Here is a 23112-nt window from a genome sequence, read left to right as displayed (position 1 = left end):
TCGCCGAGTCCAAGAACAGACTTGCTGAGTCCAAGACAATCTTCATCCAACTCGCCGAGTTCATGCCCAACTTCATCCGACTCGACGAGCTGTTCATCCCACTCGTCGAGTTCCTCCTCATCTTCAAGCTACTCGCCGAGTCCACTCCAAGGACTCGCCGAGTCCATCCGGTCCTTCATACATGCAGAGGACTTTTGAGTCATGCAGGGGCTCAAATCTATAGATCTACCCTTCCCAAGCCTATTCCTCACGTAAAGTTGCAAACTTTACGTGTAGAGAAGGAGATCTAAGCGAAATACACCATAAACTAGGGTTTAAGGCCTAGGGGCTTCAACATTGACTCAAAGGCTGATACTTTATGCTTCTGTAGTCCGTAACACACTTGGATCTAAAGTAGCAACTCCAGATCCGGCTTCTAACTCAAATGGGTGTCAAACCATGGCTTAAAAGCCCCAAATCTCACAACCATGGAAGACCTAAAGGAGAGAGGGACAACTTATTGCCTTCAATATCTCAGAAAGGCTCCACAAACTCCAGATCTATAGTCCCTTCTTGCTCCTCCAAGTTCCTTCTTCCTTCTCCAAGCTTTAATGCACCTTCCAAGGCAAAAAATGGCTCAATCAAAGGTTATGACGGCTAGGGTTTGGTATCCAGGGCTGAAGAGGCAGTAAGGGAACCCTAGGAAGAAGATTAAGACGTTTATATAGGCTCCAAGTCCCGAATTTAGGGTTTTCCACACACAGACCAGACTCGCCGAGTCACCTTGGCCTACTCCCCGAGTCGGTCACTTACTCCTCGACCCGGATCCCACTCGGACTCGCCGAGTCCCCCTTTGGACTCGCCGAGTCGACCCCTAAACTTAGGGTTTTCTTTCCTTTCTTGGCCTTCAAAACTTGGGTGTTACATATTGTCCCTATTCCGGGAGTATGGATTGGGTACAATTATTGATCCGGGAGTATGGATCAGATCAGGAGGTTAGTTTTAGATCCGTGAGTATGGATCAGGTAGTTTTAGATCCGTGAGTATGCATCAGGTAGTTTTAGATCCGTGAGTATGGATCAGGGGAAAAGGTTAGTTTTAGATCTGTGAGTATGGATCAGGTGAAAAGGTTAGTTTTAGATCCGTGAGTATGGATCGGGTGAAGAGGATAGTTTTAGATCCGTGAGTAAGGATCAGGTAAAGAGGAAAATTTTAGATACAAGAGTTTAGATCGTGTCGTTGTGAGGATCGATGGGGTGGGATTAGAGTTGCCTTTATATGGTGAAATTGTACAAGTTTAAATGTTCTATTTATATAAACATATGATATAACATTATGGGATGAAAACCCTATATGCTCACCAGGCTCCCAAGCCTGACCCACTCAGTTTTCTTTGTATTACAGGTTATGCCACGAGAGCATAAGTTGGTTGACATGACGGGAGATAATGGATTATAGGCCAGTAGTTATATAACTGTTGTAAGGTCTAATCTGTTATGTTTATGCTTTTGGTCTGTATCGGAACATGACATCCTGAAATTTTGTTATATAATGAAAATACATTTCTTTAAGAAATGCTTTGAGAAATTCTTATCATATTTTGTTTTAGGAACAAATTCCGCAACCATTTTTTTTAAACGATTACTCTGATTTTAAAACAAAGCATAAACAAATCGGTCTTTTCTGGCCGTGAAATTAGGGATGTCACATTCATTATATAAATATAATAAACTATAACATGATTTTGAGCTTCCAAAATTCATCAAAAAAAACATTTTTTAAATTGTTAGTATAATGTTTTTAAGATGCCATAACTTTTTTTTATTTTTAACATGTAAAATTCTATTATAAATAATTATTTGTTATCTAAAAAAACAGTTTCTTTTATCATAAATAACAACTTCTTTTTTAAAAAAAAAGATAGGAAAATAAATCAGGGGCAGGGTCGGGGGTAAAAACGCTGAACATTTCGGAGATGGGGGCAGGGAAGGGGGAACAAGGAAATTTCGGGGGCGGGGGCAGGGGATGCACTCCCCGTCCCATTTGCCCCCGTCGATATCCCTACCAAATAATTCTAAACCAGGCAATAAATGAAACATATTGAATACAATCAAGTCATGTAGGGATAAAATAATAACATTCTAGAGGGCAATCTGAAAATAAATTGCCTTTCTCGGATTAGAGTGAAATTTGTGTGTGTATTGTTGAAAAGCAGAAGCAAATATAGCAAAATTAGAGCTCAAAATTTTAAAAACGCTTACCTGAGAAACAAGAGTGTCTCCCAGACGGTGTGGCGATCCAGTTTTATGGGTGTTTGCGTTTAGAACAAACAAATGCGCTGTAGACAGATGGGCGTTTAAGTGATGTGGAGCGCCTGGAACAAACAATGTGTTGTGATGTGCTGTACGCGGAAGCATAGAAGAAGAGGAAAAGGGTTTATATAGAAGGTGAGGCATTGAAGGAGAAACGATGATAAAATAGAATCGACGTAGTGGTACGTTGCATTGTTTTGAGGGTGGGTTACGTGGAGGTATTAGAATAGTGCGAGTTGGTTCTAGGCGGCATCAGAAAATCAGGGTGTGCAGTGGATGTTTTTGGTTCTAAGAGAATGGGCACTAAACGATTTGATGGATTGTGCTGGCCATCCGAGTTCCGACGGAACCAAGGCGTCCTTCAAAGGTTGAACGTGAGGAGGATACGTCATAGTGGATCGTAAGGTAATTTGAATCGACGTTAATGTCCACAACGTCCTTCCAAAAGGTTGGTTACGTGGCATCGAAAGAACCGGTGAATTTAATTTAGAAGGCATGAGAAAATTAGTGTTTTCATATATATATATATATATATATATATATATATATATATATATATATATATATATATATATATATATATATATATATATATATATATATATATATATATATATATATATATATATATATATATATATATATATATATATATATATATATATATATATATATATATATATATGAATCAATAAGAATTCAAGATAAAAAAAAATTATTAATTAAATAAATAAGGATAATTTAGTAATTTGATTTAAAGATAAAATAACTTTCATATTTATTTCCTATAATCATGTTAATTATGTTTACTTCTTCTAACCCTAACTTTATCTCCCCTTCTTTATATTAACAGTCGTTTCTCCCCAGCACAGATTTATCCCATCGGATTTTGATATTGCTTGGTTGAAGATGATGATGGTCGTCCTTACTATCATTCTCGAAGATATCCATTCACGTAAGTATTATTTTTACCATTTAAAAAGATTTAAAGGCACAACTTATTGCTCGTTTGTCATCTCACTCATTGTACGATGACAATTAAAATGCTGATCCCTATTACTGATGATCAACAAAAAAAAATCATGTAATTTATTTTTCATAATTGCATTTGCATATTTAAGTACTTTTTTGTGGATATTTAATCTTCGTAAGTTACTTTTTCTTCCGGTTAATTGCTTCTTTGTAATCCTCGTAAGTCGCTTTTTTCTTACAAAATTTGTAATTCAAGTCTTGTATTTTGTATTTTATATGAATGCCGTTGCGTATAAGATTTTCTGATTTACCTATTAGGTGTTGCAAGCATTTGGAGACACTACAAATAAAATGACATTTAGTGGCATAAAAAAAATGTCACTAAAAATCAAAAAAGTGCCACTAAAGACACTTTCAACAATCAGCGACACAAAAAAAAATGCCACTAGAAACGCTCCCACTAAAGACCTTTAGCGACACTTTTTAGTTGTGTCGCTGCAGCGATATGAGGTTTTAGTGGCACTTTTGTTTATGCCACTGCAACACTATTGGGTTTTAGTGGCATTTTTTTTATGCCACTAATACTAATATAAATATTATTTTTATGCTGTGACACATTTTTCACCACAAAACAAATATATTCAAAAATTAGGTCTAGTTTTTTTTAATATAAAACTTTAAAAAGACAATTAACATAATAAATGGAGAACATATTATCATTACTTGAATTCAAATTTAACTTGTTTAACAACAATATTGTCTATATTTAAAATAAAAAGTCTTCAAAAAAAATTGTTCTCTTTGTTTGTGTAACTTCTTCCTCCTCCACTCCTAAAAGAAAAGTGAACCCATTATCTCTATTATTTGCAGTCATCTCACAAACATCATCTGGAAACAAATAAATTTAAAAGAAAAAGATAAATGATTAACATTTTGTTTGTTTTCAAATTAATTGTTATTCATTTCTAATATAGTGGCTATAAATAAATTTTGAGATAGAGATCACCTGCAGCAACTAGGATGCATCAGAACTGACATTTGGTTCCTGCCACAACATAGACCAATAAAAGTAAGAAATAATATAAAAATGTAAAATAGGATATACTTGTAGGCCACAAAACAAAAACAAAATTAAGAAGCAACACCAAAATGAGTGAGAATGTATGTACATACAAGGCCTTAATATTTTTAAACTGTAAATTAGCACAAAATTATATTTTGTAAATATTATTTCATTCATAACTTAATAATAACAAGTGTGCTCATACAAAACAAAATATTAAAAAAATCTTACTTTTACTCGACCCAATTCTCATTATTATAATATGGTAACATATTAATCAATAAACGAGAGTAAGTTATGCATAGGATCAGAAGCAATGATGGAAAAAAAACATAACAAATTAGTTTTTTGAAATATGTAAGAAACATCAGTATATGTTCAAGAGCATGGATAGTCGCACCAAACTTAAAAATCATTGTATCCAATAAGCTTTTATGTTGCAACATGATTGTTGAAACCCCAAACAAGGTAAAGGAATCATGGCGAAGAAGCTAAACGTGGTAAAAGAATCATGGAAAGGAAGCTAAAACATACCAACTGTCATGTTTGGGTTGATAGATCCGTTTATCCCACAAGTTATTCTTTGTCAGCTGAAAGCCAAATATAATGATATTAATCTCCGGGAACTATGTACAATAAAGTGAATTGGTATTTTGTACTTTTACTTTCATGTAGGCATTTCATCAAACACATGTGGTGCAACAACATAATATGTCACCTAACACAATAACTTAACTGTATAGCCTCAAATATGAAATATTAAAAGATTCCTCATTGAAAAACATATTTATTTATCAAATCAAATACCGGACTATAACCACTTTATGAGAGAGTTTTGAGATGTACAAAATAAGAAACTTACTTCAGGTTGTAAAGCGCCAATAGTCACCTGAAGTGAAAAAAAAATGTTGAAATGTTAACGGACAAATCGGGCAAAAAAAATTGAAAGATGTAGAAGATGACTTACAATATTTGAACTGACTACATAGAGTGGTGGAGCATCAAAGAAAGCGACCCCACTCAACTCAGAACCTATCCATTTGTGTAGAATAACTTTGGGGCCCAAAGCTACTAACAAATAGCCTTGAATTGAAGCTAGAGCTGATATGACCCCTTTCATTTCTTTGGAGTACACCTCTGTAACCTTAAAACCAGAAACAAATATAATAATGTCAAAAAAAATCAACACACAAACAAACCAAACCATTAAACAGTGACAGCTAAGTTGCAAAATAGGTAATAAACTTGATCAAATTGCCACCTTGATCATAGGATTGTGCATAAACAACTGCTCTTTTCAGGGGCATTTGCGACTTTTCTGTTACAAAATCACAAAGAACATTTTAGAAATCTTGTTCCATAACCATAGTAGAAGTTTGACTTTCGATAGTCAAAATGATTAACTTTTTAAACTAAAAATTTGATATAAATTCTGAAAACCTTCAAGAGAATGATAACTTCAAAAGTTTAGGATTTAAATCCTGTTCAAACTCCCACTGCACACAGGAGGTTATCAATGGCGTTAACAAGTGAAATGACATGATTGCCCTTTGATATTAAGATCAAATTACCGCTGTTTAACATTTCAAGCTGCAAAATAGGTAATAAATTTGGATTATTTTTTAATATAACATAAAAGAATAAGAAATAATTTATAATTCTTTTCTTTGTTATTTTTCCATTAAGAATATAGGAAAAAGACATACTGATCCAATGGACATAATGAGTCTCAGTAAAGTAATGATAGATCTAGTTGAAAATGTACAATCCACGATATGCTCTACACAACAAAATTAAAGACATTAAATTATTATTTAATATTTTTTCATCACATTATATTATGAATATGAATAAAAGTGTAAAGGAGAAATGCATTACCCTAGAAGAAATACATATTGACCAGTCAAATTATCGATATTTCTTGTTCTTTGAATCAAAACCAATTGAGGAAGTATTGCAACAGCTTCTAAGTATAAAGAAAATGTCCATATTTTCTACTAAAAAAGTTACAATTAAACAGATATAATTTAACATATATACAGTTGTTATTAAAATGCTCATAAAGAAACATAACATATGTCATATGCATACCTCTTTGAAGGTGAACTTTTCATGAATAATTAGGGCTAAAAGCAAACAAGGAAGCACAAGAAAATAATGGCGAAATGTGTCTTGATCTTTATCATAGGATCTTCTAACAATTTTGTGGCGCCTTATATACCAGACTATAAAAAAAGAGCTTCCAAGAAATATTAATTTCATGATTGTGTTGTATAATGAGATGAAGTCTGTGAATATATATCCAAGTAACGAGTAGCAAACACCGATGCATAGAGCTCTTGAGTCTTCAGAGAAACCCCTGCATGAAACATTGGTGTTATTGATATGTAGTATGAACAATTTGTGATTATATATCTTAGAGAAATGTAAATAGGAAAGTGAAAAAGAAGAAACATGTCATGTTGATCAGGAAGAAGGATTAATCACTTGTGGAATCCATGCCTATGGCTAATAGTTATGCAGAATAATCTTTCGAATTCCAAAACATCTAGCAAATCAATTACAGAGTAATTTACACCGGATGCAGAAGAAGATGATGATCACAGAGTAATTTACACTTGAAAAACAGCTAAAATCTGCTTGGACAACAAAACCACGAGCAATATTGTTGAGAAATTAACTTTATGTTTTTAGAAATCAAAATTACACGAACAGATAAGATAAAACAAGTTCAGAATCCATTAACGAGCACTCTAGAAACAGCTATCTCTCCGAATCGACTAACGGCATCATCAAATCGGCTCCAAATTGACCCAAAACAACATTTTGAGTAAATTAGAAAGTCATGGAGCTAAGAATTCCCAAATTTCATATCCTACAAACAGTATAAATCTGCAAAAGCGGAAGAGAAATAAAGTAAAAATGGGGGCAAACCAGCGCAGGATTTGATGGTGTGTATCTTTAGAAGCAAGACGAGGACGCTGGCAAGATGCGTCATGTCTCCTGCAAGTCTGAATATATCCATCGTTGTTGTTGTCTATGGATCGATGAACACTCGAGTAAATGAAGGAAGAAGAACGTAATTGATGAGAAACTAGAACAGATCTGCTTGGAAAAGATGTTTATCGAACAGATCTCCCCGACTGATCCAAGCAGACAAAAATCAGGTTCTTCTTCGCTACCTGTTTCTCTTTCTTCAAGGGCAAAAGTAAACCCCTTGGAAACGTAGTTAGAGAACGACAAAAACGGGTTGGGTTTCTTTTCATGGTTCAGATTTGAAGATGGGCTTCTCTATGATAATATCATATTTTTCTTTTTTTCTCATTTAAACATAAATTAGATGTAATTAGAATTTTCAGTATATAGCATAAATACAATTTGTGCCACTGAAAACATAATATAGCGGCACAAAAAAACTTATGCCACTAAAAACTTGTGCCACTAAATGTAATTTTGTTTGTAGTGAGAATTATTCTTTGATGAATAGGATGTAAATTTGAAGGGTTTTTTTTTTTTTTTTTTTTTTTTTTTTTTTTTTTAACCTTATGTAAATGTCAATGTTGCATCAGTAATTTAATATGCGAAAAAAATATTTTTATCCCATCTGTGTAAGCAAGTTTCAATCACTTAAACATATTGTAATCATTGGTTAAACCAATTAAATGGAAATTCATATAGAAAAACGAAAAATACTTAGTAAACGAAATTACTATTAGTGTTGATAAGTGTACGATTATTATGGTTTATGATGCCTAGTCAATATGTGTGGTCAAGCTTATCTACTCTAAGTTATCAAATTTTGTATTATGCCAATTTTTACATTCTATTCTTACCTAGTGGAGTTGGTCTTTGTGTATATTACATCAATTTTTTTAGGAACAAGGTTGCATTATTTACTTTATGAATCAAACGAACAAGTTTGAATATACATTATTCCATAAGAATTTACATCATTATGTTAAAACAGTACAGTAGGTCAACGATCTATTAATGGTGAAAATAAAATCGACCCTTGATCATTATGTTAGAACATAAATTAAATCATTCTATTGGAATCTTATAACAAAAACAATATAAAATGTTGAATATAATTGATATTGATATTCTTGATATTTGTTTGGCAGTTTCATACAAGCAAAGAATGATAAAAGAATCCAAGACTTGATTCTAAAATACCAAATATTTTGATATTCAAGAAGCCAGAATGATTTTGGACATAACAATAGTTCGACATTCAAGAATCTAAGAACAAATGTATTTTGATTCTCTCAATGAACATGCGAGATAAGAAAAAGAAGATGATGAAGTTTGCTCCTCTCAACTTCATGAAAGATCAACATATTCTTATTCTTTTTCATGTAGTTTTACTTCAAGAATGTTTTGTTTATATCATATTCAAGAATGCAAAATAGAAATTGTTATTCTTTTTAAGATTTTTAAACCATTTGACATTGACTAATTCATAAATGTAAGTATACGGCATATTATTATTATTAGGTTAAAAATTGTTTGTCTATTAAATTTTGACAAGAATGGATTTTTTCTAAAAAAATTATTTCATATTAATAAGCATATTTCTTTAATGCACACTATACTTATTAACATATTCTGTCAGAATGTACGAGCTAAAAAATTCATTATCATCTATAATAAGATTTTTTAAATTAATAAAATCAATTATCCCATAAAATCCGGATTACCCTTTTTTAAATTTAGTTCAATTGACTAAAATACCCTTATAATTAAATTTGTGTTATTATATGATAAATGTTATTCAATTGTAATATTATACACGCTCAAATCATAGTCTATCTTTTTTTTCATCTATTGGCTCAAAATTGTTCCTACGACCATACAATACTTGTTGTCCACATTATAACCTAACCCTATATATATATATATATATATATATATATATATATATATATATATATATATATATATATATATATATATATATATAAGGTGAGCTTCAATAGAGAACCATAATTAACAAGGAACCAAGGAACCAATCGTCAGCGTTGAAAATCATAATGATCAACGGCTAAGGAAAATAGATGTACAGTTGTACATTGGATGCACACAAAGGGTCATGGACAATTTTTTTACCACTCTAAAAAAATGAAAGTATAATATCATAATCGGAAAGGTTTTTAAAATATAATGCGAAAAAATATTTAGATGTATATGCTTGTAATAAAAAGAACATACGGAATTTGAGGCTATTTAGAAAGAATAAACTATCTTCATTTTAAAGTCCTAGCAGAAGAGAACGGATATGGCTTAACTCAATTGAAAATGTGTTTTATAAGTGAAAAGTATTGTTTCATTAATTATTTATGAATTTATATAAACTACAAAAGAAAAATATGAACCAATCTATTTAATCAGTTAATCTACAAAACACGAGGCATATATCTGAAATTGTATCAATGTATATGTTGATATGTTGATCTGTTTGTTGTTTCTATCATCATATAACAAAATCCAATATTTGTGGGTCTTGTTTGAAACATATAAGCTAACACATTTTTGGTTAATGAGTATTTCTTGCAACCATGCTTTCAACCAACTCCTTATTATGATTGTCCTCCTGAATACAAATTGAAAAGTGAACCTATGTGCTATTCATAAAACCATTGAAACAACAACTTTTTGAATTTACAATGAAGTACATAAAATAGACCAAATGTACCTCTTTGGTCCAAGGTCCTTTACGAAGTTAATGGTTAAGAACTTTTTTCTAAGTTGCTTGATTTCAGCTCGTAATTAGCTACGCATCCTTCTAACTTCCGAATGGTGACATCCAAAAAAAAGACCCTCATCTTCAATACTATCATGTGAAAAGAAGGTTAAGTTTGTCAATACCAAAGGGCCAATGGCCTAGCGTTATGGAGTGACCTTCTCATATGAGAGATCAGGGGTTTAAGTCTCGGTGGAAACATAGGTGGTTATTTAGGAGTAGATTAGTTAGTTTGCCGTTTAAAAAAAAAAGGTTATGTTTGTCACCTAACAACTTTATCAAACATTCATCTTAATGACACCTTAATGACAAAATCGAGCCTAAAATAACTATGTTTGACTTGAACCGTTTCAATGTTACTAGAAGGGTATTTTGGTCCTTGATCATCCTATAAAGTTGTGTAAGTTGTAGTTGTTCTTTACATGTGTTGTTTTATTTGTTTTCTTCGTAGTATATTTTTTGTTCTAAAAAAACTAAAAGGCTTTTATATATAATGCAACATGTATTTTGGAGATATAATTTTTTAGAAGTCTTATTGTAAAATTAGATTTTTGAAAAATAATGAAATAAGGAATTGTTGAAATTTGTTATAATTATTATTTTAGTGATTTTGTAACAACTTAGTGAAAGACATCGAGGATAGGAAGTTGCAAAATTAGAATTTGAAAGTGTTTTCTTTCTTATAAAACAACTTAATTTTTATTTAATCTTCCAATGAGATTAAAAAGATTCTCTTATAAGAAAGAGAGTATACAAATAAACAAAAAAAGTATAACAATTTGCCTATAACTTTTTCAACGACCCCTAATAAAGTGTTTTGATACCTTAGTATTTTCTAGTATGTGATTAATGTCAACATCGTTAAAACATAGTGATTATATTTCCACTGAGTGATGTGTACGTCTTTTAAATTCCAAATCTTCTATGAATGTCTGGTCGCTATATTTTTAGATGCATGTAACACAATCAATTTATTACATTTATAAAGACAAAAAAGATGTAAGCAAAACCTAAAATAAAACACTAAAATTGTCCCCAAATTACAACCATAATCCTCTACAATCCCCTCTCTCTCTCTCTCTCTCTATATATATATATATATATATATATATATATATATATATATATATATATATATATATATATATATATATATATATATATATACTATCTTATAAAAGAAATCTTACTATTACTAAAAATAGATAGAATAAAATAATAATATTTTTTAAGACGTTTAAGTATTCATGCTTAACTTAAATTACAACTCATCTTAATTAATATAATAATATTATCTATTATATCTACAATTCTTTCTATTTATCTCCTCCCATATGTCGGACGCCTTCCTCATGTTTGTTAACAAAATTGAATCCGCCCAACCACTCCTCCTATCTCCTCCCAGTATGTCGGACGCCTTCCTCATTTGGTTTCCCGTGCCTTTGTTTAAAGTAGCTTCTAAACTGAGGAACTTGACACCGTCTTCTCCATCCTTTTCAGTCTCTCAAATCCTAATCTCTCTCTCTCTCTCTCTCACCGTTTATCATCGTCACCACCACTCCTCCTATCTACTCTCTCTAACATCCCGATCATTATTCTCCATCTCCACAACACCGCATTGACACCGCCATTGGGGTCTCTCTCCCTCTTACTGCCACCTTAAATCACTGGTTAGTGGTCTCCCATGTCATCGACGTAAGGAAATCGAAACTTTCTATATTTTTTCTCCGGTACATGGTCCATTTTTAAAGTAGCGCTACAAGTTATTAAACAGGTTCGTATAATCGTATTAGCGGGATGAAATGCTGAGATAAGATATTGAAATCACCACCATTGTCTCCGTTTTGTCCTCCAGGTAACAGGCCCACCCCCTCTCTTTGTGGATTTTTATGGGTTTGTTTTACGCAACACATTCAAATTTTTTCTTGCAGGGTTTTTATGGAAATCACAATCATCTTCTTGGTTTTGTCATCTAGGTAATGGACTCCCCCCTTCTCTATTGTTTCATTCAAAAGGTAATTGAACTTATAGCTTTATCACTTGTAATTTTGAGGAGTTTTGTTCTCATTTTGAATATTTTTGCAGTTGTAACAACAATAAATGGTGAAGCGAAGAAACAGAAGAAGTGATTAAAGGATTGGCGGGAACAAGTTGGAGTTTTATTGGGGCCTGGGGGTTTAAAGTATAAAGATGAGGAAGGTGTTTCTTATCCAATTAGAAGTAAATAATATATTTTAAAGTTTTGATTGTGGGTTTGCTTCCATGAGTTCGGACTCTTCATTCTCCATCACTCTATCGAGTCCCTCCATCTCCCATTGCTTCAAAAACCCTAGCCGTATATCACCATCAATTCCATGTTCTGGACCTGGTATGTTTAATCCTATACATATTTCAGATTTATGACTTCAATTATCTAATATATAAAGAAAATCATAGACCTTGAATCATTGGATTTCTGGAAGGTGGATATGGTGTAAACTAAATTGAAAGTTTTTGAACTTTATCCTTTCGTGTGTGGCTCTTGATTTTTATCCTTTTTCTGAATAATCTTGATTTCTTGGGTTTTTCTGATTTATCTTTTTTCTTATTAAGGTGTTTTGTTTTTTGGTATTAGGCTTTCAAATTTCTTGATGTTTTATGTTTTAGCTCTCTCTGATTTTAGGTTCACGTATTTTGCTTTCAGATTTCCTCATGGTTGTGTAGGGTTTTGCTCTACAAATATGGATATACCCCAGTAGCCAATGAGAAGATACACGGGGATTTGTTAATTTAATTATAATTTGCAAGATGATTTTGTGCAACGATTTTATCCTAAAGTCATTTGCTTATTATATACAATATTTTTTTTTTCAACTTTAACATATTTGTGGAGCTATGAATACATTTCAACAACAGAGAAAAGAGAGATGAAATCCACAGTTCAACATGATTATAGATCCATAAACCATGGATCTGGATCTAGATCCAGAAACCACCGGCATCGATTCACCACCAAGTAGTTTCTTTTCGAATTTTGCAGGCAAGAATCTCAAACCTCTCTCTTAACTATTACTATGCACAAATCTATTGTCTTGTATGATATTTGGTTTCTAAGTACTTGAGAGATCTGATACATAATTTTGTGTTGTTAAGGGTTCAATATGACTAAAGGAGTTCAAAAGTCTTGAACTATGATTTTTTTCCCCACAATCTATCGGATTCTATAATGATTATGTAGGTATTCGTTCTAAATTGTTCCTAAAATGATTCTTTAAGCCATTATTAGTAAAAAATTCAGGTGTTAGTTTAGGTTTTTTTTTCCTGACTTCATCTATTTCAGAAAAATAATCACAAATAGTCCGTTTTTTCCTTTAATAATAAAGAGTATTTGTTACGCATTCATGTTTGATACGGGATATATTATATACTATATTGGGCATCAAAAGTGTATAGTGGACTAATAGCTTTTGACTCATTTCTTCAACATTTATGGCTATTGTGCAGTAATAATCTTAGTTTTGAAGATAATGTTGAAGAAAAATAGCATGCAACAACAGCTTGGGTGAATCAGGACACCTCCATATTTTTCGGAGGTAACAAGGTAAAGGGAGTTCAGTTTTAAGCTTTTTTACTCAATTTGTAGGTAATGGAGGTGGAGGGTATATGATAGAGAATGTTCAAGCTAATATATAGTCAACTCAAGTATTGGAATATATGTACCCTGATGCTTATACATGTCAATTGAGATCTGGTATATATATTAATTTTCTTATTGCATTGTTTGACTATCATGACTCACCTGATCTAATTCATTGAGATTCCTTATCACTTATGTATTACCTGTTTGTTTTCTTGTTTTCATTTTCTTACAATACATTTTTTTAAGCAATACACTTCGAAAGTAGTAGGTAATAATATTACAAACTTTCAATGCCTTATGTATAAACAATGCTTGAATGACCAAACAGCTCGTAAATGCTACATGCAAATTCTCTTACACAATTTTGAATTGTTTTTTTTTTTTAATTCTAAAATTGTAATTTTTTTCTTTAAATTTCAATCGGTTGACTTTCGGACCATTGCAAACTGCACACAATGTGCATATAATGGATTCCAAAAGCATAAATTGGATTTGTTGTCTTTTGAAATATTTTAATTCATCAATGTTTATCCGTTTATTACTTTTTGTTACAAATAAATATGTAAAACAAAAAAAAGATGAAGTTATCAAGTTATAATATTAAAAGTCGTTAAAGTCACATTCTAAATAACCATATCAAATCTATCGAAAGAAAATAAATAATTTGTGATGTATTTATGATATTTTTTAGAAACTAATCACTACCTTTGCATGTCATGACTAACAGTACCATATTAAGTTAAATGAAATCCCACATACAAAACCGCCCAAGTGAATTGTCCAAGAAACTAATAAGAAATGCATATTTTTTAGTAACAACGTTCTTTCATTGCATTTTTTAATTACATGTTTTTGAAAATAAACTATTTTCAGAAGGGAAACTATTTAATTGAACGCCGACTATCAAATAGAAACTAAGCGTTGAAATAAAACTATTCACCATCCACCTAAAACTAAATCACATGTAGCATTCACCGCCAAAAAAAAAGGACTAATTGAAGTTTCATTGTTTGTGCTCATATTTTCATTGCTTCTTATTAAAACATTATTCACCCGAAATGAAATATAAAGCGTTGGCGACATTATGTGCCTTAATTGTGTCAATTCCACTTGTGGACCCTATTGAGTTTAGTATGAATTCCACTTGGTTATAACAACTCATTTCAAGGATTATTTCAACATATTTTTCTTCGGTTCCATATTACAATTACAATGACGTGTAATAATAGGTGAAAAAAAACTATTTGCCAAAAACAAAAAACCGTAGATAGTAACAGACGACGATAAGTTGTTTTTCTGATGCAATTTAAGTTCTTTGTAATATTAAATGCTTCTAAAATAAACTAATCACAAAAAAAAACATATTCACCGTCACCGAAGGGAAACAAATCACCAAAAAGAAAATATTTGCCAATCAAATGAGTCAAAATCCCATAATAAGTTAAGATGTTATGCTTACTTGGAGTTAACATTACGAATGATTGATTGCAATTTATAAAGAAGTGACATAGAAATGAATTTATCAGCATTTAAGGATTATAAGAACTAAAAAATTATCAATATTATATAACTTGGTTAACACTTAATGATTTTTATGATTTGATTTTATAGCGGCAATGAAACTATTCATATAAATAAATTAATCATCGCACAAAACAATTCGCCGCCGCTGCATAGCGTGGGTAAACGACTAGTATGTATATATATATATATATATATATATATATATATATATATATATATATATATATATATATATATATATATATATATGGGTTAGGTTCAATGGAAAATGAACAATTAGGGCAACATATGTTGGAACCAACGATCAAGTGACACGTGTCTGTTTCTTTATTCGTAAGCAATGTATTATGGAAGTTATTTATGTAGTTATTCCAAAGTGATGTGTTATCATACTTTCATTGGTTCCAACATGTGTTGCCCTAATTGTTTATTTTCCATATGACATTTCCCATATATATATATATATATATATATATATATATATATATATATATATATATATATATATACATTTGTATATATATATATATACAAATGTATATATATATATATATATATATATATATATATATATATATATATATATATATATATGGAAAGGATCAAATGAGAACACCTAAAAAGTTGAGAACGCGAGAACAAGAATATTCATTTGTGATTCTATGTATTCATTTGTGGAGAAATGATAAATTTTTACGCACCATCAACATTAATATGTTTTTTCTCTTCAATTGATATGAAAAACGTAAAAATTTATCATTTCTCCACAAATGAATACATGGAAGCACAAATGAATATACTTTGTTCTCGCGTTTTCAACCTTTTTGGTGTTCTCATTTGATCATACTCCTATATATATATATATATATATATATATATATATATATATATATATATATATATATATATATATATATATATATATAATTTAGAGCTTACCAGTTATCTTGTTCAATATGCTAAACACAATAGGTTTTCCCTTAAGTCATTGGTTGAAGGGTTGACAAATGAAGAAAAGTCAACTCTGTTATCAAAAAACTCAACAAACCTACAAATTACACACAAAAATCAGGAAATTTTTATTAAGATAACAAAATTCCGAAACTGTGAAATTTTTATCAAGATGCTTTCTCCTTATATACATTTGATATATTTCCCGAAAAATTTGAACCAAGATATAATGTTTATGTGCTATCTAATATACAGTAATAAATTAGAGTTGAAATAGTACTATAGGATACCCAAGATACGTCCCAGAAAGGAACAACATAGATTGAGTTGTAGAAATTTAACTGATAACGACAACCAATTAGCATTAATTGGACCATTAGACATTGATAAAGAAAACAAAGTAGTGATACCCAAACTAAAGCAACAACACACTTCAGAATCGTCAATTGAACAACAGAGTGCCGGATAAAAAACTTATTCTTCTTCTTTTCGAAATTTATCCAACATGAAAAGAATAAAAAATAAACAGATCTGAGGCCCAAGAGATAAAGGAGTGCTAACTTATTATTATTATTATAGGGAATTGTAATCTAACCCTTGTAAATGATATTTTCAACAAAAATGATCCATTTTTTTTTTCTGGAATTCCGGAGTACGATTCCGGACAATGGTTCAGGAATAGTTTTTTTTTGTTTTTTTTTTTGTTTTTTTTTTTGTACTTTTTTTGTATTTTTTTAACATGTAACATTTGCTTTTCTTTTAGTTTATGTTTTGGTTTTATATAATTCATAAGTTTTGCTTTTATAAAATGTATAAATTTTGGTTTAATAAAATATATAATGCAGTTAAAATAAAAAAAACAACTAATAAATACATAAACTAACAAAAAAAAAAACAATGTTCAAATAGAAATATGAAGTTCAAATTATCTTTATCCTTGTACTCCAAAAAATTTCCGCTAGTCTTTTCCGATAACCCATACCCATGGAACCGTATTAACCTATATAGAAATCAATTTCTCGGTGATCGACGCCTATAGAGCCAATACAAAAACACTCCACAATCTCTTCTGCTGTATCTGTTGTGATACGTCTAGGGCCTTTTCGAGGGTCATCTTGAAGCTTTTAAGTGGGAGTGAATCAGTTGTTTTGGTACCCCGATAGTTTGTAGTTGACTCCTACTAGTAGTTTTTGGATGTGGGCTCTCATACCTATAAAACAATCCTCATTTTCCAAACAGTAGCCATCCTTCCAATGACTATCGTATATAATCATTTCGAATGTCTTCAAATCCAAAGCACCCAAAAACCAATGAGCATGTGGTAAATTGATTGGGATGTAAAACTACAATAAAGGTTAGAAATAATTAATTATATATCGACTCAGGTAACGTAATCCAACAAAATTATATTGTATCAAACTCTGCCCAAGCTGAGTAAACAAATCCATCAGCCGTATCACTCCAGTTAAATGTATCAGTGTTGAAAGCTAGTGGGACAACCATCCACCGAGCTTCATCTGCTCTACGCTCTAGCAACAATGAGATCCACATCATGATGTGCTGCTAATTATTATTTTTTTTGTAGCAAAATAAGTATTGTTATTGGAAGCGTAGTACGTAATGAGAAAATAATTATATTACTTACATCACATGACAACCATCATCTATGACTTTCTGCATATAACCGTGTTCAAAACTCAATCATAGCAAAACTAGTCAAATAATTATAAGCAAACAACACCAAATCATCTTGTTCTTTATATAAACTATGTACGGTAGGCTCTAAAAGATTGACCAACTGTGCTTTTTGATGATATGTACCAACTTTCCTTTTCATTTGTATCAATGGCGACTTATACCATATGTACATAACTTTTTGGCGCTTAGAACGCCTAAGAGGTGCTAGCGAAGATGTTTTGTATTCATCTCGCAGAATCTTCTTTACATCCGACGATTGAATACACAGAGACAGCTGCTCAGGGTCGTCATTCAACGACTGTTCCTGCATTCAGGTTATTCTCTTAGAAAGGAAATTGTCAAAGGAGAATTTAGTCATGGGTTTCTTTTAATGTTGTACATGTTTTGTTTTCTAGAATAAACATTATGCAATATTAGCAATGTGTTACATTTACTTACTATTGGAATGATTATTTGTATTTGACATAATAGTGCAATGAATTATCTTTATTGTTTATGGCATTTTATTTTATATTATGAGACTTTTAATGTGTTATTTAATTTGAAAATTAGTAAATCTATCAAATATATATAATTTTAAAAACATTTAAAATTATGACACTCAAAAATGCGTGTCGTCTTCCTTTATGATAGGGGCTTCCTTGATACGCATTGCGTGTCATAAACACGCGCGTCGTAAGGTTACGACATGCAAATGCGTTTCGTTTACCTTTATGACAGGGCCTTCCTTGATACGCATTGCGTGTCATAAATGCGCGTCGTAAATGTGTAAATGAGTGTCGTAAATAGACGACGCGCAAAAACGTGTCGTCTCTCGTTATGACAGGGCCTTCCTTGACACACATTTGTGCGTCGTCTGAGCGTTTTACGACACGCATTGCTTGTCGTAAAATGTTGTTTTTCTAGTAGTGAGATACATTAGTGCTTGTGTTCAAATTTCAAAACCTTTTTGAAATTTTTGTAGGTTGATATGATTGTTGTTACAGATGGAAGCAGAATAATGGGTCTTGGTGATCTAGGAGTTCAGGGTGTGGAATTGAAATTAGGAAGTTGGATTTATATGTTGCTGCAGTTAGAATAAATCCTTTGAGAGGAATGTTTGCACATTATCCATCTGAATATATACATATTTCTAAAATTTCTCACTTGCAAACATATATCATTTTCCTTTATTTATTTATTTATTTATTTATTGTAACATGTTCTTCTTATCATGATTGATATTGGAACCAACAATTACAACCTTCTAGAAAATCCCTTGTGTAACTTTTTTTCTTCTCTTCTTGATTTTTTTCCGAACCTTATTAAGTAAATTACATGTAAATCACATATGAATCAGATGTGATACACATGTAATTCACATATGAGTTACATGTGATTCACATGTTATTCACATGTAAATCACATGTTATTCACATATGAATTACACATGTAAATCACATGTTATTCACATATGAATCACATGTAAATCATATATAACTTAGATGTGATTCACATATAAATCACATGTTATTCACATGTGAATTACATGTGATTAACATGTAAATCACATGGTATTCACATATAAATCACATGTAATTTATATATGAATTAGATGTGATTCGCATGTAATTCACATATGAATTACATGTGATTCACATGTAAATCAAATATGAATTACATGTGATTCACATGTAAATCACATGTATTTTTCTGAATGTTTTTGCATCAACATATTTCTTTTTATTTTTCTTGTAGATTTGGAAAAATGTGGTGAATATTAAAGAAGTGAAAAATGATAAATTAAAAAAAATATGAAAATATTAACACGAAGACATGACAACGCTTTGAAAATTTGTAGCATTTTTTTGTTGTTTATATTTTATATTGTCTCGAATAAAATACTTATTGTATCGTGTTTATAGATTAGTAAATAAAATAAGTTTTCTTATGATTTCGTTACAAATATTATAGTAAATGAAATATGCATATATATATATATATATATATATATATATATATATATATATATATATATATATATATATATATATATATATATATATATATATATATATATATATATATATATATTTGTAAAAATATGGATAAATGTACCAAAATTGTTGATTTTTTTGGTTAAAATATTATATTATTTTTTAAATATTCCAGTTTTTTTTATTTTTTTTATTTTGTTGATTTTTATTTTTTTTAAATTGCATTTTTTTAAAAATATGCACTTTAAAAAAATGAAAAATACTAATTTTAAAAAATCCAATATTTTGATTTATTACGTAATTTTTAGACATTTATATTAATATTTACAAAAAAAAATTACGCTTTAAATGAGATTGATAAGATAACGATCATGCCCTTAATGAATTAGTTTTGATCTAACGCTCCATTTTAGTTATCAGGTTTTCGGGAAACTATGAGTTCTCAACCGATCTCACCCCCATATATATATATATATATATATATATATATATATATATATATATACACACACACACACACACACACACACACACACACAAACACACACGCACTGCAAGAATAGTGGGCAATAGCGGCGACGCATGTCGCCGCAAAAGGTATCGACTGTCGCCGCTAATAACTTTAGCGGCGACACGTTGTTGCAAATGAATCACCGATAATGATTCGTCGCTAATGCACATTTAGGCGCCGCTAATAGTGTATCATCGCTGCTATTGGTTTGTCGCCGCGAAAGCCCGTCTGTCACCACAAATAACGCGTCGCTGCTAAAGCTAACACGTCGCCGCAAAAGATGTCGTCGTGAAAATAATTTTAGCTTTTTTTTATTTAACATTAAATTTATAAAAAACAATATAACATTTATAAAATCTGATAACTTTTTATTGAAATATTAATCTATACACAACCAATCCAAAATATTCATAATCCTCAATCCAAAATATTAATTCATACTACAACCTAAAGTAATTTTCCAAATTACAAAACATTTCGTAAAATCCTAAAGTATTTTTCCAAATTAGAAAACATTTCATAAAATCCTAATATAGCTGCTCGTCATCATCATTTCCTTCATTATTATTTGGTGGCGGCAATGAGCGAAACCACTCTTCCAATGCTGCAGAACAGGCTGGGTCCTTTACTATCATTTGCAGCATTTCCAATTACAAAGAAAACAAAATATTATACAAACATATCATAATAGCATTATACACTCCAAAAATTACAAAATAAAAATTTCCAACATATATAACTATAACCAATATATCATTATAGCATTCTACTTTTCAAATACACTTAAACATACATCATACACAACATATCATTATGGCATTCTACTTTCCATTATAACATTTACTTTCCAAAAATTACGAAACTACGAAATATCAACATATCAAATCATAACCAACATATCATTATAGCATTCTACTTTCCATTATAGCATTCTACTTAACAAAAATTACCAAACTACAAAATAGCAACATATCAAACCATAACCAACATATCATTATAGCATTCTGCTTTCCATTATAGCATTAACTTTCCAAAAATTACCAAACTACAAAATATCAACATACCAAACCATAACCAACATATCATTATAGCATTCTACTTTCCATTATAGCATTTGACTATATACTAAACAAACAATTACCAAAATATCATTATAGTATCCTACTTTTTTTTTTTTTTGTTTTTTCATTATATCATTATACTTTTAAACTTAAAATAACAATAACCTGTGATTGTGGTGATTCTTGTGTCACGTGTTGTTCCTGCTCGTACATAGACACAACGGTTGGAGGTTTACGCCCAATGCCTCTGATATGTTTGCGTCGAACACCCAATATTCATTCAAAATAGTTTTTTATATCAGTGGGTGTTAGACCGCTTGCTTCAGAAGAAGCTTGGGTTCATTAGTTGACATCCTGGAGTAAAGCATTCTATATTTTTAAAAAATAATAAAAATCATAAAAATTTGATTACTAAATACCATTGACAGTATAAAAACTTATATGAAAATACAAATTAACCACTTATGTATTGTTGCTCGACTGCAGGACTACAAGATAGCCCTTGGCGGTTGGAATTAGCCGAACGAAAAACTTCGATTCGACTGATATCCTATTGAACATTAAAAATTAGATTACTTATACTTTAAATAAACATTTAAATATATCATAACTTACTTCTTTGAGACATGCATTGTTGTATGAGCTTGACCCCCGTATGTTTACAACAACTTGTTTTGCACGGACTTCTGTGTTTGACGCCGAACACCTTAAAAATTCTGGTGATTGAAAATGTTCGACTGCCTTCGGACAATTTTCACATGACATACCCTTGGGTGGTTGTTTAATGCGGCTGGGATATTTGCAGCCCCCCTCCTCCCCCCCCCCCCCCGATTTCCTTAAAATAAGAATGAACTTTATGTTTTCAGCCTCTGTAAATTTTTGCAAGACTCGAATTAATGCTCCGCAACAATTGAGCACGCTCCGGATCAATGTTAACCTTATCCAAATCAAATTTATTCTACAAATACAAAAAGTTAATTAATTAAATAACAATCACAAATAAACTTAAAATTTTATCCAAGTTACCTTCAGATGCACAACTGTTGCATTCCTTATTGCGGGGGAAACATTGTCCCAACCAGATACATTGAAAGGGACGTTGTTCCACAAATACCTCCTAATTTCATGTGTGAACCAATTACCAGGGTTCCCGACAGGGGAATATGTGGTCTCTATATCAAAATCCAAATCCACGGGCTTTCCCTTGTTTGCCCATATCAACTTTCCTAGCTCGATATTTTTTGACATGCTCCTTCTATTTTCTTGAAGCTCGGCGAAAAAAATACAATTAAAAATATTAGTCACGATAACTTATAATAAAATAATAAAAATAGCTAATAAATATATCGTAATAAAACTTACTATCCTGTTCGTGCTGACCACGACCAAAGCATACTAGTGGTGGTGGATCCCTGGCTCAAACACCTCCATGTCCAAGCCCCATAACATCGGCCATCATGGCAAAGAGTATCGCCCAAGTAAACCTCATCTGTAGACTGTAAATTACAAGATGTAAAATATAGAAATACAATATGAATAAAAGTTAGTTACTATAACATTCCAATTTTCAAGACCAAAATTTTTGTTTTTAATTAAGTAACTTATAAAACAATTTACTGGAAAACATTAACAATTCATATCATTTCATAAACCTAAGTCACGTGTCTAAAAACCATAACATAAAATAGTAATAATGTCAGAGT

The 23112-nt window shown here is 31.0% G+C and overlaps 1 long non-coding RNA gene and 1 pseudogene across 3 annotated transcripts; one reads left to right on the top strand and one right to left on the bottom strand.

Moving 5' to 3' along the window:
* Positions 1-3958: 3958 nt before the first annotated feature.
* Positions 3959-7605, bottom strand: LOC111902834 (ER lumen protein-retaining receptor-like; annotated as a pseudogene).
* Positions 7606-11394: 3789 nt separating this feature from the next.
* Positions 11395-13825, top strand: LOC111902833 (uncharacterized). Of its 3 annotated transcripts, XR_002853970.3 has the most exons (5): positions 11399-11924; positions 12001-12045; positions 12155-12437; positions 12753-13282; positions 13553-13825. It is a non-coding gene; the product is annotated as an uncharacterized LOC111902833 (long non-coding RNA). The 3 variants fall into 3 exon arrangements; XR_002853971.3 differs by having other exon boundaries at positions 11395-11924; positions 12001-12084; positions 12753-13825; XR_002853969.3 differs by having other exon boundaries at positions 11397-11924; positions 12753-13825.
* The last annotated feature ends 9287 nt before the right edge of the window (positions 13826-23112 follow it).

This window comes from Lactuca sativa, chromosome 7 (assembly GCF_002870075.4).
Source record: "Lactuca sativa cultivar Salinas chromosome 7, Lsat_Salinas_v11, whole genome shotgun sequence".
In the NCBI taxonomy this organism is placed as follows: domain Eukaryota; kingdom Viridiplantae; phylum Streptophyta; class Magnoliopsida; order Asterales; family Asteraceae; genus Lactuca; species Lactuca sativa.
This window is presented reverse-complemented; position numbering and strand designations above follow the sequence as displayed.